This window comes from Artibeus jamaicensis, unplaced genomic scaffold (assembly GCF_021234435.1).
Source record: "Artibeus jamaicensis isolate MK-2021 breed Jamaican fruit bat unplaced genomic scaffold, CSHL_Jam_final contig_548, whole genome shotgun sequence".
NCBI lineage: Eukaryota > Metazoa > Chordata > Mammalia > Chiroptera > Phyllostomidae > Artibeus > Artibeus jamaicensis.
In genome coordinates this window covers 22018953-22037271 of record NW_026521883.1, presented here as the reverse complement: position 1 = coordinate 22037271, position 18319 = coordinate 22018953, and positions in this window count along the sequence as shown.

Below are 18319 nucleotides of genomic sequence, written 5' to 3'. Positions count from 1 at the left end.
GAAGTTCAGGAATCAATTAGTAGATAGATGAGAATAGACCGAGATTTGAATATATGCTCTTCCCTTTAACATCACCAGTAACAATAGCTTTGCCGGTAAAGCAAACTGAAACTAGGGAGGAATCGCTCTGAAAGGTGAATACCCTCTTACGAGTTCAATGATTGTTAGATCAGCGATAAAACTTGAGCCCCTGGGTAATACTCTGGCAACCCAGGTTTAGCCAAGACTTTGAAAAGTAACTGTTCCCTAGAAGAACCACACAGGCAACTCGAGTACACAGACACAGTCTGGACGGGGGACTCCCGGTTCTGGAGAAGACAGGCTCGACTTTAAGTCCTAATTCGACCCCTTCTCAGCTGGCAGCCTGGAACTCTCCCCTTATAGGCAAGTAGGCGATCACGGGGTCGAACCTGGTCGGGAAAGGTTCCCGAACGTCGATTCCCAAACCAGTGCTTGTCTATGAAAAGGTTTTGTCAGTTTATATAAAAATAGTGGTAATTTTAAATGTTTAGGGGGGAGAGGTGGACCTTATTGTAAGAGTTTTTGTAAAGTTAAATTTAAATATCGTATTTTCAAAAACAAACTCATAGATACAGATAACAAACAGATAGGTGATTCTCAGAGGGGCGGGGAGTGGGGGAAAGGGAATGAGTCAAGGGGGTAAACTATGTGCTGACGGGTGGAAACTGTACTTTTGGCGGTGACCGTGCGACAGTAATAGAGTCCGCAGATCCGGAATCACAAAGTGGTACACCTGGAATTTACACAATGTTATTAGCCCATGTTACCTCAGTTTAAAACACCCGTTTTGTATTTTGAAATTGTTTTTTCTATTCTGTGTGGGTGGCAAAGTGTCTATTTTATTATAAAACAATGTTAATCATAAACAGTAGTTTCTTGTAGACGGTTTTACAGTCAAAGTTGGCAACTCTGCCCTGGCTGGTGTAGCTCAGTGGATTGAGTGTGGCCTGCAAACCAAAAGGTCGCCAGTTCTATTCCCAGTCAGGGCACATGCCTGGGTTGTGAACCAGGTCCCCAGTGAGGGGCAGGAGAGAGGCAATCACACATTGATGTTTCTCTCCCTTTTTTCCTCCCTTCCCCTCTTTCTAAAAATAAATAAACAAAATCCTTTAAAAAAAAGTTGGCAACTTCATGTTTATCTCCAGCTCTTTGATACTGCTCTGGGAACCACTGCAAGAGAGTGTGTGAATCCTTTTTGTGAACTAAAAGTATGGCACAAAATGACCTCTTATTTACTGTGGTCTCTGAAAGCGCCACTGCTTGAGTGGTGATGAAAACGTCGTCCAGAAGGTCCTGAAGCTTCCCGAGGAGCCCACCCTGAAGCAGCACCCCCCCGGGGGTCTAACCGGGCCAGGCCTCTCACAGAGAAAGGCCTCTGGGCCCAGGGGCAGCACAGCGCCTCTGGGTTAAGCCCTGGCCCTCTCTTTAAGGAGGGTAATTTCATCCCTGAAGACTTCTACTTTCCGTGGGGGAAAGAGGATACAGCATGGCAGGATTCTCCCTGTTTAGTGGCTAAGGAACCATCCCGGCCTAAGTAAGAGTCAGTGATGAGAGAGAAGAATCCAGTTTGCTGAGGGAAAGTGGGGACAATGGAGAAAAGGAGGTCTTGGTGCTCCTATTTGGAAAACTGTGTGGGGCTGAAAGAGCTCTGCATTGCCAGGACAGCATGATACAGGAGTGTGTCCAGAAAAGCTGGGACAGCCCGGGACTCCTGTCAGGATAAGTGGAGCTGCCCTGGCTGGCGTGGCTCAGTGGACTGGGTGCTGGTCTGCAAACCGAAGGGTCCACCATATGAACCTGGTCCCTGGTGGGGGAACGTGGGGGAGGCAGCCCCACACATGGATGTCTCTCTCCTTCTTTTTCTCCTTTCCTTACCTTCTCTCTAAAAATAAATAAAATCTTTAAAAAAAGATAAATGGTGCTAGAATAACACCCACCTGTCTCTTGAGCTGACCACACATTTTAACCCCCCCTTTCCCTTTATACAGAAGTATTTCATGGAAAGAAATAATATAAGCCAGCAGAAACTTAAATCCACCCATATCCTAATTTAGTAGCAATCCTATTAATATTTTCAAATATAACCTTAGGGTGCTTTATTTCCCCTATGCATAAACATTCTTTAAAACAAAAACAACAATATGGTGCATACGGTTTTCTATTATTTTTTCTCATTTAACATAAAAACACCACATTTCTTCCATGTCACTAAATATACTATATTATTTTAATTGCTAGGTAGTACCATTGCGCAGACGTGCCATAATTTAAGCAGGGGCGGAAGCGTTCAGGTTTCCACACACACACTCCTGGACTGTGCTGGCTCTTGTAGCTAAATCCTTCCATACAGAATGTGCATTGCACACTCTAGATAATGAGGATATGAGAATCCACTGCACCATTCTTTCAACTTTTCTGCATGTTTGATTTTTTTTTTTTTTTAAGAATGAAGAAAACTGATAGCCCTGTATTCAGAATGAGTTCCTAGACGTGGCACCGCTAGGTCACAGTGGGTGCCTCTTTTCAACGGGACGATCGGTTTCCCGGATGAACTCGGGCACGCGCGGGCTCCACCCGGCCTACCCAGCGGTTCCCGGAGCGCGCCAGCGCCCGCTGGGCTCCCCGCCACCCAAGGCTGTGCGCGTCTCCCCGGGAGCCCAGCGGTCGCAAGAGCGCCCTGTCCCCGCTTTCGCACGGCCTCCCTGAGAAAGAGCAGCGGAGTGCAGGGCCGCCAGGCGCAGCATCAAAGCTGCAGGCGCCCTGAGAAGAAAAGGGCCAGTGTGCGTTCGCGAAGCTCAAAAGCCCTTCTGCAGGCACAGCGACTGGCGCGGGAGGGGGTGAGGGCGCTGAAACTGCGCTTTAACAGTGTGGGTAGTCAGGCCGTGGGTGCCCCGCCGGGACAAAAGGGCCTCAGTGCCGAGAGGAGACCGCCCGGGGGCCTGGTGGGAGCATAAAGGGAAGCTGTGTCCCCGCAGCACTCAAGTTCACCTTTGTCTTCGGAGTTCAAGTCAAAGGAAGGTTACGGAAGGAGCCTGCAGGCTCTCCTCCCTCGTCAGGGGTCTGGTGGGCAGGAATGGCCAAGTTCTTTTTCCAAGATGCTGGGAATTCAGATGAAAATAGAATGTGCTTGCCTGCTAGTGGGACAGCGGTCAGTGTTTGTATCAATAGCTTCGTCCTCTGACCAGGGCCAAGGAGGAGGGGGAAGCCAGTGCCAGTTACTGGAAGGGGCGGCCGGGGAGGAGACCCAGGCAAACATGTTACACAGCAGTAAGAATTTGCCATTGTTCGGGGGTGGGGGTGGAGCGCAGGTGGGACGGTATGCACGGTGATCAGATTCCTTGCCCCCAGGCGCTACCCAGCTCTCCGCGGTGCAGAGGCTGCACGGCCTCTGCCAGAGAGATGCCCGGCCGTGTTCTGACTGAGAGCAGCTGCCCATGGATCAGCAGGGAAGGTCTGCGGTGGAAGAAGGTTAAAGGCTGCCTTTCTTACACCTGACCTTTGCTGAGTCTTCTGGAGCTGGCACAAGATCAGCCATCTGTTGGCACTGAAAGGGAAAAAATGTTCTTGGCTGAATCACCTAACTAATTCTCATGGCTTCAGGCAGAGGGAGCCGCAGCTGTAATGCAGAGCAATTCACAAGGCTCCCCCGGCCACATCCACACACCCCAGCTCTGCAACTTTTGTAATCCTCCTTTTTGCTCTTAGAGGTGAAACAGTTAAAAAACCAGACAACAAATAAAGCAGCTAACACGCAAACTCTGAACCCCAGACCTGAGTTTCATTCCTAGCTTTGCCATGTACTGCCTGTGGCTTCGGACAACCCGCAACCTCATTCAATTGCCTCATCTGCAAAATGGGCACACAGAGCTGCCCAGAGCTGCCGTTAGAATTAAAGATGTGTGAATGTAGCCAGCATCGTAGTAAGCTTTCAAATAAAGTTTGCTGTTTGATTTTTAAAACTTCGTTATTCCTAATATCATTCCGAATGGATTTGAGGCTGTTTGCACAAATAGAGTACTACACCATGAACATGAAATGAATACTTTCAAGTTTTGTTCTGTATAATGCTGAGTTCTTTTCGTCTTTACAACAAGAATGCATTCCTCCAGTAACTTGTGAAATAAGTACAGGGGTGGGCAGAGTAGGTTTCCAGTTGCGAGTACACAGAACAGTATAGTCTTGTTTTATTTATTTATTTATTTTATTATTTCCATGCAAACAACTGTAAAGTTACTCTTTTGCCCTGTACGCTGAAGAACCAAGTGGAGATGACAAACAAGAAGGAAATCCAGGGGACAACTGTGACCGCATAGACTGTTTGACAGAAGGGCAAGAGGGCTGTCAGTTTAAGACTGAGTTCCCAACCAGCCAAGAGAAAGGGCAACCATGATCATCCTAATAATTTTTGTTCACTAATGAAAACAAACCTGCTTCTTAGGATCACAAGCTATTTCTTTAGAAATTTCTTTAACCCCGGCCAGGCAGCTCAGTTGGTTAGAGTGTCGTCCCGATACGCCAAGGTTGCGGGTTCAATCTCTAGACAGGACACATACAAGAACCAACCAATGAATGCACAAATAAGTTGAACAACTTATTGACGTTTCTCTCTATCTCTTTCTCTTCCTCTCTCTAAAACCAACAAATAAAATTTAGAAAAAAGATTTCTTTAGGGAGTTTTTGTGAAAATAACCACTGCACTTTTGTGGGCATCAGCCACGCTTTTCTTTGCCAGCATAGTGAGTTTCATAGGCTGCTTTTCGCGAAGCTCCTCAGTGATGGCCTGACATTGGCGTGAAGCTCAGTGGGGGCACCTCTCCGAGCAGCTTACTTAGACCCCTTCTCCGCGGACAATGTCAATGGCACCATTCACTTGATTAGCACTTTACGACGGGCACGTCCCTTCCACACACACTAGATCATTTGCACCCCGACAGTCCTGTGGGCTTGGTCAAGGCTCCTACTAGGAGGTGGCAGAGCTGAGCCTCCAGGTCAGATGTTTCTACACCTGTACACTGGCTCCACCCATGCTGAGTAATTAACTCATGGGCAACAGTAAGAGAATCAGAGAATAAGAGACACCTATTGTCTTAAAATAATATCTAATGGGCCAGAGAAGAGCTATGAGACATGAAGTAACAGAGGACAGCCAAATTAGTCCGGCTAACTGGAAGGTGAGAGATTCGAACTGAGAAGGTGAGAAGCAAGGGACAGGAGAGCATGAGCCGTGATGGGGAGAAGGCAGGATGATAGCCACTTGGGTAAGTCACCCAGACTCGATGCCTTAAGGTGGAGGTGGAGGGCAGACGTTTAGGGCACAACAGCCGTAAGAATGTGCTAGGGCTGCCATAACGAAATACCACAGACTGGGTGGCTTAAACAAGGGACTTTTATTTTTGTGCAAGTCCAAGATCAAAATGCCGGTGAGGCCTCTCTTCCTGGCTTGCAGATGGCTGCCTTCTCGCTGTGCCCTCACATGGCCTTTCTTTTGTGCACGCATGGGGAGAGAGAGCCTGCTGATGTCTCTTCCCCTTCTTGCAGGGACACCAGCCCTATCTGGTTAGCACTCCACCCTTATGTCCTCATTGAACCCTTATTGCCTCCTAATGCTGTACCTCCAATACAATCACATTGGTGGTTAGGGTTTCAATATATGAATTATGGGGGAGCACAGTGCAGTCCATAACAGGAGCCAGAGGTGGGGTGGGGGAGTGCTCCTGGGACATAGAAACAGAGAACTCTGCCAATGAGAACCTCACTCCCTCAGGCCTAATGGGGGTTCCACCAAGTAAAGAAGGTAGAGTTGAGAGGTTCTTTGGTAAGGGCAGAAGCTGTGCAGGGTCTGAGAAGGGATTAACACATGACATTGCAGCGCTTTAGCACAAGAATCTTACACACGCAACTTCTGGCTACGTGGTATATGAGCAGTGAACTTGAGCGCGTCACGTACACATTCACAGATGCAGTTTCCCTATCTAAAATGGGGCTACTGACATGGACCCGGTCTACCCGAGGAGGCGGAGAACAGAGTGAGAGGAGTAGCAACGGGGAGGAACCATTCCCAACCTCCCCCTGCCACCCACACCCCAGCTGCACATCAACACTGTGTGAAATGGTGGATGAAAAGAGCAAGGTGAACTAGAAGGTGCTGTATAAGTGACACGAAGGATAACAACAACAGTGATGACGGCGGCAGCAGGAGCCACACTCACCCAACTCACAGCCTCGGTGTGAGAAGTGCTGCTCGTGTCCAGGGCTCGTCACAGTGGCAGCCGCGGGAGGCCCATTGAGGGGCTTCCCTGGGCATGCAGGGCTGAGAAGGGACTGGCGCCCACTTCATGTAATAAGCTTCCCAATTACATCCTTCTCTGTTCCTCCTCCCTCCAGCCTTTCCCCCAAACCTAGACAGACGTTGCAGAGGCAAGAGCAGACAGAGATGGAGCCCCATATCCTCCTGAATTGGGTTTGTACTCGGTCTGGCACGCCTCCTCCTTTTCACTACCACACCTGCAAGTGAATCAGTGAGTGTGCATTGAGGCTCTGTCCCCTCACAGGAGGAGGAGTTCTAGGGGGCTGGAGCTGCCCGTTTGCTCCTGCTCTCGCCCAGGCCCCTGCAGTGGCTTGGACATAGCAGGAGTCAGTGTAGGCTGAAGAGCAAGCAGTAAATGTTGCCCCGGAAATGCCCCAGTCCCCTGATGTTCTGACCTTAGTGACTCTCCTCTCTGGGGAGCCAGATGATAAGAGGACGACGAGAAGGAAGTTTCTATTTCTGCCTCTTCCTTGAGAGAAGTTCTCCAAGCCTAGGTTTCCTTCTGTGCAAAGCGTGTAGGACATCTGGTCAAGATGGCGGCATAGGCAGACATGGCTCATCTCTTCACACGACCAAATCAAAATTACAACTAAAATCTAGAACAACCATCACTCGGAACCATCAGAAATCAAACTGAATGGAAGTCTGACAACTATGGTATTAAAGAAACCCCAACCATCCAGATTGGTAGAAGGGGCAAAGATGGAGAGTGGGCTGGTCCCACACACACATGTGATGGATAAAAATTCGGGAGGCAATTTCAAGCATGGAGTCCCAGCCCCACATCAGGGCCCCCAGCCCAGTGTTCCAGTACCAGGAAGATAAGTCCCCACAACTTCTGGCTGCAAAAAAACCCCAGCAAGGATTGAATTGGTGGAAGAAATTTCTGGAGCCCCAAGCAGTGCCCGTTAAAGAACCCACACATGGACTCACCTACTCTGACTTACTGCATCTGAGCTCCAGCCCTGGAGAAACAGCTTGGAAGGTACCAGTGGTACATAGGGAGAATCGAAAGTGCCTGACATCAAAGTGAGCAGAGGCCCTTGTTGCTTAGCTAAAATCTCCCCCCATGGAGCCAGTAAACTGCTGACGTATCTGAGACTCCATCAATCTGGCTAACGCTGTTTGACCTGCCTTGGAGATCCCTGGAGACTCTGTCCAACCCAATTTATGGGCCCACTCAAGCTGCTTTTCCATATGAATGGCTGGTATTAGTTCATGCTTCACAACTTCCTCAGTCCTATCAAATAAGCAACAGCTGGCCTCAGTGAGCCCCAGGCCCTGCACTAGCAGCAGCCAGCCTAGATTCACAGCTTGGCTTTAACCTGGGAATCTCCAGGCCCAGCACAATTAGCAGCCATCTCAGATTGCTTTATAGCATAGGCAGGGTGACCCAGGCAAAACACAGGTGGTGGCTGACCTTGGCCTGCACCACCAGAGAAACCCCAGGGCCAGTGCACCCAGTGGACAGTTACAGACCATGTCAGAGCACCACCACCCTGCCCCTGCATAGCCGATCCTCCCAGGAGGGCAGAGGGTGCTGGTCAGTGCTCACAGCCAGTCCTTGCAGCTGAGTGGCTGGGTAAATTCCTCCCATTGATCTACCAAAAGCAACCAAAGCTCAACTGCAAGAGGAGGGTGTACTCAGTCCACATGAAGGGCACACCTCGAGTACCCAGCTTGGGTGAGAGGGGAGGCTATGCCACTAGACCCTATGGGACACCTAGTACATTAGGCCACACTAGCAAGTCACAGAGTCATAGCAGCTCTACCTAATACACAGAAACAAACACAGGGAGGCTGCCAAATGAAGAGACAAAGAAACGTGGCCCAAATGAAAGAACAGATCAAAACTCCAGAAAAAGAGCTAAATGAAATGGAGATAAGCAATCTACCAGATGCAGAGTTCAAAACACTGGTTATAAGGATACTCAAGAAACTTAGAGAGGACCCCAAGAGCATAAAAATGACCCAGTCAGACATGAAGGAGACACTAATTGAAATAAAAGAACAATTTACAAGTAAACAACAGTAGAGTGGATGAAGCCGAGAATCAGATCAATGATTTGGAACATAAGGAAGCAAAAAACAACCAAACAGAACAGACAGTCGAAAAAAGAATCCAAAAATGAGGATAGTATAAGCATCCTCTGGGGCAACTTCAAGAGGTCCAACATTCAAATCATAGGGGTACCAGAAGGAGAAGAGAAAGGGAAAAAAATTGAAAATCTGTTTGAAAGAATAATGAAAGAAAACTTTCCTAATTTAGTAAAGGAAATAGACATGCAAGTCCAGGAAATATAGAGTCCCAAACAAGATGGACACAAAGAGACATCATAATTAAAGAGCCAAAGGTTAAAGATGAAGAGAGACTCTTAAAAGCCACAAAAGAAAATAAGTTAGTTACCTAGGGGAGTACCCATAAGGCTGTCAGCTGATTTCTCAAAAGAACTTTTGTAGACTTCAAGGGACTGGCAAGAAATATTCAAAGTCATGAAAAGCAGGGGCCTACAGCCAAGATTGCTCTACACAGCAAAGCTATTGTTTAGAATTGAAGGGCAGATAAAGAGCTTCCCAGAGAAGAGAAAACTAAAGGATTAATCATCAGCAAACCATTATTATATGAAATGTTAAAGGGACTTATTTAAGAAAAAGAAGAAAATCAAAACTATGAACAGTAAAATGGCAATAAATACACATTTATCAGCAATTGAATCTAAAAACAAACTAAGAAAACAAGAAGAACAGAGATAGAATCATGGATATGGAGAACATTTTGATGGTTGCCAGATGGGAGGTGACTGGGGGACAATTAGTGAAGAGGTGAGGGGATTAAGAAGTATGAATACAAGGTAGTTACAGAAGAGCCATGGGGATGTGAAGTACAGTGTAGGAAATGGAGCAGCCAAAGACCTTATACCCATGACCCATGAACATGAACAATGGCGGAGGGATTGCCTGATGGATGGGGGTGGGTGCTGGGTGGAGGGGGACTACGGGGGAAAATAAGGACAACTGTAATAGCGTAATCAATAAAATACAACTTATTGATTAAATACAATAAAAATGTAAAAAAGAAGGGAGTGATGCCGTCCTCACAGGGAGGCCGTGAGCCCTGAGACACGGGGGAACTGCCAGCAACAGGGCGTGGGGACCCCGAGGGAAGGGGCTGCGGTCGCGGTTCTCGCGGCCGGGCGGCGCTCACCCTCTCCCTGAGCCGCCTCGGCGCCCGGTATATAGGCCTGCTACGGCATTTATTCATATATGAAATTAGATGCTATCATTTCTAAAATCACTCTTTATTAAATGTCTGTCATAAGCCAGGCAGTGTTGTAAGTGCTGTGCATTATTTCACTCAGTCCTCACAGCTCTATGTCATTAATCCTGTCTTATAGACAAGGAAGTTTGGGCAAGTAGAGTAACTTGTCCAGGATGGGATTTGAACCCCAGGTCCAGCACATCCCCTTCTTTTCACTGTCACGTCCATGAACTAATCAGTAGGTGCACGCGGAGGCTCGGTGGCCGGTCCTCCCGAAGGAGGATTCCCAGAGGAATTCTCAGGTTTGAATCTAAGGCCTGTGTTCTTACCCTCTGCATAGTTGCTTACCACCCATTCTTCTGTACTATAATTGGTTTGCTTACATCTCCTTCTGCTACTTTATTTTTTAAAGATTTTATTTATTTATTTTTAGAGAGAGGAAGGAAGGAAGAAAGGAAGAGAAACATCAATGTGCAGTTGCCTCTTGAGCACCCCCTACTGGGAACCTGGCCCACAACCCAGGCATGTGTCCTGACTGGGAGTTGAACTGATGACTTTTTGATTCACAGTCTGGCACTCAATCCACTGAGTCGCAACACCCAGGGCCACCTATTGTGTTTTTTAAAAAGATTTAGAGAGAGTGGAAGGGAGGAAGAAAGAGAGAGAGAGAAACATCAGTGTGTGGTTGCCTCTCAGGTACCCCCTGCTGGGGACCTGGCCTGCACCTCAGGCATGTGCACTAGACTGGGAATCGAACTGGCAACCCTTTGGTTCGCAGGCCCATGCTCAATCCACTGAGCTATGCCAGCCAGGGTAGGGTCATCTGTTTTAAATTCTAAGCACTTTAAGGGACAACAGTCCCTTCTAGTCATCTCCTTTCTCTTGTACCTAGCACAGTGTCTGACCCATAGTAGGCGTGCAGGGAACTGTCCCCCTTTATTAAACACATGTACTGTATATTAAACATGTTACGCACACTTTCTCGCCTATGTGTCATGAGTTATTATGTCCATTTTTCAGATGACGAGGCTTCCACCTCAGAAAGGTTATGTCACATGCGTGGATTCAGTGCCGGTTCTGCCTGGAGCGCCCTGACAGGGCGACCCACTCAGGGTGAAGGGTGCACTTCACTGAAGGATAGACGCCCTCCCCCGACCACGTGAGAAACACTGACCCCTATGCAAGGCAGCTCCATGCGCCAAAGTGGAAAATACAAATTTATGTGACTATAAGCCATCTCACTTCTATTTCCACGCTCACATATGTGCGTAGATTAATTCTGGGAGGCCGTGTCTCTGGGGAATTGCTTTTGTAGGGAGCTGATAAGCAGGGAGGAGACTTACCTTTCACTGTACACTTTTTAAAAATCTCTTTGGACTTTGAATGATGTGTAGGTATTGTCTGTTTAGAAGAAATTAAACTTTTTTAAAAGACTGCTTCATTTTCGGTGGAAAGATACTAGACCCAGAGACCCATGTTCTAATCTCATCTCTGCCAGTGGGTAAACTTGAAGCATCAAAACTACGTTCAGTTTCTTGTCCATAAAATAGGAATATCTGGCCTGCTTGTCACAGGGTCCAATGCAAAAGCATCTTGCAAGGTGCTAACAACCCGGCACATTCACTGCATCTCTGTATCCCAGTTGCACATCCAGAGCACACCCACCCACCCTGGAAGGTCGAGGGCCTTGGGCAGAGCAGCGTGGTCTTAAGAGAGACGCCTGGCACTTTGAGGTTAGAAAAAAGGCTGGGACACTCAGCAGACATCTCTGGCTGGAGCGGTGTGAACACCAGAATAAAATCTTTCTGCAGAGCATTTATATGTCCTCTTCCGACTCTTGTCACACACCCACAGGGAGCAGTCTCCTGGCTCTTAGGGTCTAAGAACATTTGCAAGGGTAAGAAGGTGGCCTGGAGCAAGGCAGCCCTCCCCATGGGCGCAGGTAAGTGTGGTGTCGATGGTAGAAGCAGCTGCTGGTTGGCAGTGCTGCCCTGGTGCTGTTTCCTGCTCGGTAGGAGGAGGATTCCGGGTGCAGGGGAGGTGCGGCGTCTGCGGTGTCTTTGGGTGGCACAGTCCCGCACACTCTGCCTCAGCAGTTCTGTGATCCAATTTAGCAAGCATGGCTATTTTGGCCAGAACATAAAGCTTTCCTTAGAGAATCTATTTTCAAAAGTAGAATTGGGGGTGGCAGAGAACCCCAGAGGATTTTCTAGTTTCCGAGGCAGAGGATGCAGTAGCAAAAGCCTGGGGATCAGAAAATCTGGGTTCCCCTAACATGCCTATGAACGTCTAAGTGACCTTGGGCAGGTCCCTTCACTTCCCTATGCCTCAGTTTCCTCATCTGCAAATGGGGGAGTTGAAGTGAATCATCTCTGGGTTCTTGCCTTACCAAAGACCCTATGTCCTAGAAACTCTGCCTGCGATTCAGCTCTTGTTGCCCTTACCCACATGCTGCTGGCCCTGGGCCTCCGTTCCGCAGACTCTGAGCGTCTGCTGTGTTCCCTCATCCCTGCCGTCAGCATCTGGAGGCCACAGAGGGGAGAGTGTCTGTCTGGAGAGATACACAGCCCAGCAGGGCAAAGGCCACTGGCTTGACATCCCAGCAGGGCACCTTGATTCTCACTATCCCATTGGGGTGAGAATCTGGATAAGAAACAGACAGTGTACATGTGCTTGTGCACACATGTGTGGACACACTTGTGTGCACACATGTATGTGTCCACTTGCATGTGTTATTGGTAGGAGGGGCCAGGAAATTGTGCCTGTGTACCTAGTGGCCTGAGTTATGCAATTTCTCCAAGGAAAAAGGGGAAATCACAAGCCCAGTTTCGATCCATGTAGCAGAAACACTACCTCTGCAAAAGCATTGCTTCCTGTAGTTGTGTGTGTGTGTGTGTGTGTGTGTGTGTGTGTGTGTGTGTGTGTGTGTGTGTGTGTGTGTTGGCGCAGAGGAGATTCCATCATTTCAGCCTCAACATGATTTACATTTAGGGCTTCTGGGGTTTGGCTTGGGAGTATCACTGGCCCTTTAAAATGGTTTGTCTGGGGAAACGGTCCGAGCTCCGTGCACACCACTGCGTGTGAGTCAGGCCTGTCCGTGCTTCTCTCAGTCCACCAGGCACCTCAGTCATGGGCACATGAGCAGCAATGATCAAGTAATTCAACTAAAACATGGTAAAGGGTGCTCCTTTCCTGACCTGTCTCCCTGTCCTTGAACAGTAGGGTGACTGCTCTTCACACACGATCTGGGACTGTCTTTGTTTTAAAATGAAGCCCCACATTCGAGGAACCCCTGACTCTGGTGATGATTTTAACAAGAGAGCGAACCCTTTGTAGTCCAGCGTGGGCTTTGTGCTCCGTTCTCCTTTCCAGGGAGACAGAGGCTGTGCAGGCCCTTCCGAAACCCTGTCCAGGGATCCTCCCGAGGGACATGGTTCCTGGAGGAGCCATTGGAGCAAGTGCAGAGGCTTTACTGCATCAGCTTTGAGGGCGTCACCGCAGGGCAGATGGTTGGATTCCACTTCTCGGTGTCCTGCAAGGTGGTCCCCACCACCACTCCTGCCGGTAGACTCCGTTGTGTGGCCAGGGCCAAAGCTCCTTGTCCAGGCCTCTGCTGGCGCTCAACTCACTTCTCTTGGAGTATTCTCTCACAGCCTTTGCCAGAGGTGCGTCCCTGACTTTTTGCTCACAGATGCCTCCCCATGTGATGGGAGAAACCAGTAGGGGGCATGGGAGGAGGCACCGGCATGTGACCAGAAGCTCGGGGTGAACTCTCCTCATCCTCTTCCCCAGGACGTGGGGTGGGGGGAGGCCTGTTCTGTCCAGATCTGAATGTGTCTGGCTAAGTCCACTCTGGAATATCAGAGAATGTCTAAAACATGTGCCAGAAGCAGAGGTCAAGAGCATTTGACTGCACCGTGTGAGCACATGCCCACGGACTAGGGGCCCTGAACCCATTCAGGACTAATCCAGCATCTTGGTGTTAAGTTAGCCTAGTTTTCCAGACTCTGCACTACTGACATTTGGGCCAAATAGTTCTTTGCTGTGGGGACAGAGGGGGCGTGTCCTGTTCACTGTGTGATGCTCAGCAGCTTCTCTGCTCTCCACCTGGGAGATGCCAGTGGCCTGCTCTCCAGCCGTGGGAATCAAAAATACTTCTGGACTTGCCAAGAGTCCCCCTGGGGAGGAACCGCCCGTGGCTGAGAACCTCTGAGCGATGAGGCCCCACCCTCCTGAACCTTCACAGTTTAGGCAGCGTGTTTCGATGCACGATGCGTGAAAGCTAGTTCCCCAGGATGGTCATAGTGTTTGCACAGAGAGAATACTCTGTGGCCGAGTCAATATGGAGAACTGGTGTGCCACAGTCCAGCACACCAGAAAAACGCTGCTTGACTTACCATAACTCTTTCCCCTCACGGAGAGTCGAAGGCATTAGGGTATTTATTGGAGGCTCTAAAAAACTCCTGAGGGTCAGCCTGCTCAACAAGGACCCAGACTGTTTTTTCACCGCCACTGATGGCATTGGATGGCCCTGTTGTAAAATCCAGGCACCCAAAACCAGCTGACCGAATTCGAAAATCCCAGGCATGAGACCCATGGGCCCAGCCTGGATTAACTGTTTCGGGATTCCAGACCAATCAGTAGTTTCAGGATCATTTAACTGTTTCTGCTGCAATTAAGAAATTATACCTGTGGGTGGGGGCGGGGCGGGGGTGGAGCCATTTTGCCAAGAAGGGATGTACTAAGCTGGCAAAATAATAGATGCCTGGCCATAGTTCTTCAACAGTGATTTGCTTTCTAAGTTCTTTTAATTTTTTTCTTTGTGCTTTGCCTAAAAGCTGGGCAGCCTCATCATCTTGCTTCTTGCTTAGATGACACGAAAACTGGTGGCAGCATACTCATACTGCTGCTAAAGTTACAAGAACATAGAACGATGTTCTTAAATTCCTAAGGGAAAAGAGTTTGTTCCACATTTCCAGGGCCACTAAAACTGTCAAGAGTGAGTTGGCTGTGGACACAGGTCCAGAGCTCGCTCTGTGATTTTATTCCAGGCAGTTACCCCTTTAGAGGTCTGCCCCCACGAATAGCCAGGTGAGGAAGAGTCTTTGGAAGTCAAAGCGGCCCTGAGCTGATCTGGGGCACCAGGGTCAGGCTCACTCAATTTCTATTCTGAGTGAGAGTTGCTGTCACTTTAAATACTGTGCTCTGGTTACTAAGGAAACCAGATAAGTGGGTCGCCAACACAATCTTCAATCTTTCTATGAAGATTAAAGCACCTTGCTCCAGCTAGAGAGCAGATGGGAGAGCCGTAGGTGCGAGCCACATTCCTCATCGCTGCGGGGAGGCGCAGGCCAGGTGAGGGATGAAGTGGCACAGTTTCTGGTTCAGGGGAAAAAAGTAAAATCTGTAGCTACTGGCTATTTATCACATCATAACTATTTGCTAAATCAGTCAAGACAGAGGTTTAAGACCGACGTCTAGTTTCATTTCTACCACCAGTGTTCTTTGGCAGTGTTCTAAAGTCAGACTGTGCAAAGCCTGGGAAGTCAGTTAGTTATGGGAGAGACAATGGCTGCATTTTAGTTGGCTGTTCCCTTTGGTTATTCTCATTAGATACCTCAAGCATATAAAAATATAACTAATAATATACCACATCCTCACACCCTGCTCACACAACCTAAAAACAAAACATTATAAACACCGGAAGCGGCTTGTGCATTCCTGCCCTCTTCCCGCTCAATCTCATAGAAATGTTGCACAACTTGTCACCTCCCTCCATATAGGAGTCGTTGGTTACTAAACTTACTGTATATTTTGAGCTATAAGCAACATAGGACTATTAAATACGGACTAACTCAAGGAATCCCCTATTCTAGGGTAAGGCTTTTCTATTTGAGATTCAGGATAGTTTTTTCCTGCAATCCCAAACTCTGAACAAACCTGAGAAAATAGGAGGGGTCGGGAAGCCAGCAAGTATGACTATAAATGCTGCACAGGGCGCGGCTGCATTGCAGAGGCTGATTCCTTACTTCATGCAGCCTTCTCTCGTGCATTAATTCAACGGAAATCTACTGAGTGCCCATTTCGTGCCTGGCACTGTGCTAAACGGAGGCTAAAGCAGTAACGGTTCCAAGTCCCTGCCCACAGAGCTTAGTAGTGGGGGAGGCAGGGAGACAAGATAATGTCGATAGAAAGGGCTTGATAAGTGCAAATGGGGGCAGGGAGAGAACAGGTTTTGGGATAAGTGCAAATGAGGAAGGAGCGGGTTTGGGGAATCAGTTGATGAAGAGTGTTATAATTTTGGATAGGGTGGACCCCGACTCCCCTGAGACCTTACTGTGAAGGTGCACTTGAGCGAAGACCCAAAGGGGGTGCAGGAGAGGGTAAGTGAACCTCCCAGCAGGGGGAGCAGACAGTGCAGAGGCCTGGAGGCAGCAGCAAGCTTGGCACCTTCCAGATCTAGCGAGGAGGCCAGTAGAGTGAGCAAGGGTGGGGGGGGAGGCGTGGCAGATGAGGCCCAAAGAGTAACTAACGGTGTGAGTGCATAGGCTTGTGAGCCACTGCAGACAGGAAAGGGTTTTTCTCTGGGTGAGGTGGGAGCCACCGCAGGGTTCGTACAGAGACGATCTGTGTAGATGTTTAACAGGATCATTAGGGCTGTTGTGCAGAGAACAGCCACAGGACAAGAATGAAACAGTTGGGGTGGGCGTGGTGAGATGATTGCAACAATCTGGATGGGAGAGCGAGCAGAGGGAGAAGAGTCACTGGATTCTGGACACGTTTCTCTGTGAAAGTGGCAGGAATTTCCCAACAGGTAAGAGGGAATGGGGTCAAGGGTGATCTCAAAGCTTTGGGTCGGGACACCCTGTACAGGTGTGATGGTGCCAGTGGCACTGGAGCTGCTGCAGGGCTTCTGCACCCGTAGTCCTGCCTGGAGGAAGAGCTCTGCCTGCCCCAGCCTGTGTCCCCGCAGCGGGCCACTCCTTCACGCACCCGGCTCCCACCCTGACACCATGCTGACTCTTGGCACAGGTCACCATGAAGTCGCACGTTCTCAATGCGTCTATGATGAACCCTCTCTCCACACATCCAGAAGAACATTTTGGTCACCTGTGTAGAACTCCGTTGGTTGTCCAAAGCAGACAAGTTCTCTGTAACTGAGAAAACCCAGTGTGGATCAAAGGCCAAGGAACAGGCAAATCCCACCCAGCTGTCAGGATAGAAGGCAGCTCCTTGCTCTGTTGTTCTCTTGGCCTCTCTACTGTCTCAGCATACCCATTCCACTCTTTCCGAGGTCTCCAGCTCAGATTTTTCGAGGGAACTAGGGTGATGGGCCTAATTACCACGGCCCATTCTGGGTTCCAATACACTTTTGGGGTGCTGGTAGTCTTTGGCCGTGGTGGCCTTTGCAAAGTGCCCAGCCCTGGCCCAACTCATAACCATTCTTGACCAAAGAATGGCCTCAATTTCCCCAAGGAGGATCCAAGTTTCAGGGCTCTGTAACAAACTCAACTGGTACATCTCTCATTGGTGGAGGAGAAGCTAAGAATCAAATGATCAGGGAGGGGACGTGCCCGATCTGGCAAAGCCGCAGAAAATGGAGAGACAAGTCCGAGCGCCCGAGACTCACTCTGCAGGATCAGAGCGCACAGGGCTTGTTTCTGACGTGTCCCCCCAGGCATCCACGTGCCTTCCACCACTGGGTGAAGCATAAAGCATGTTTAAAGTATGTAAACACATAGCAGATGTATCATTCTCAGAAATAAAAGCACTGGGAGGAAAATCACACAGCATGAAGTGCGGTTGGACACCATCTCGGTTTCAGAGGCGGGCAGACTTCCTGTGAAGGGCCTCACTCAGCCAACATTTCAGGCTTCGCGGAGCCTGCGGTTGCTGCAGCAGGAAAGCAGCCACGGTCGGTGTGTAAATGCAGGGCTGTGGCTGTGTTCCCGTGGAACTTCATTTACCAGATCAGGCTGCGGGCCCATTTGGTCCACAGGAGATCTCTTTATCCACAAGATTATGAAACAGTTTAAACGGTGTATCTTAAGTACTAGGGAAAGAGTGAAAGACATAGTTGTAATCTTCTTCTTGGCCGTCACTGCGTTTGAATATTTGTAAAGCAGCGACAGAGATCTCTCTTCCCTTCCCAATTGTGTTACAGAACTTGTCGGGAACTCACCATTTGCATCAGCACATGGGTTAGAGGAAAAACACAACAGGGGTGATGGTCTCTTAACAACTTATTCCTCGACTGAGAAACCCGTAATTTCGAAACTTTGCTCACTCCTCCCTCTAATCAGAGCTTACAAAATTAACTGCTTACATTTTAATTCGTTATCCCATTCTCAAGCTGAAGGTGTGCAAAGCAAGAAGCGCTCTAACTCAGGTAAACACGGAGAAAACTGAGAAGTGATGGCAGCCAGGGGATCTGTGCCCACCTCAGCAGGCACCACATTTGCTGATGTCTCTCTTCCTTGTCGTCAGAGTCCCACCAGAGGAAGGCTGGGCTCCTTACCTGCTCCCTCTGAGTAACTCAAGGCCATGGCCAACCCGATGTTTCCGAGATGAAGCACTCATTTCTCCCACAGGAAACTCTTCCACTCCAAGCCCCAAACCATAGCTCGCCAACTTGAAACCGGGTTGTTTGGTTCCTCAGACCATTAAGCTCCACTGGGAGCTCCAAATTTTATGCAACACTACTTACTTGCTCCAGTCCCCTGCTTCCACAC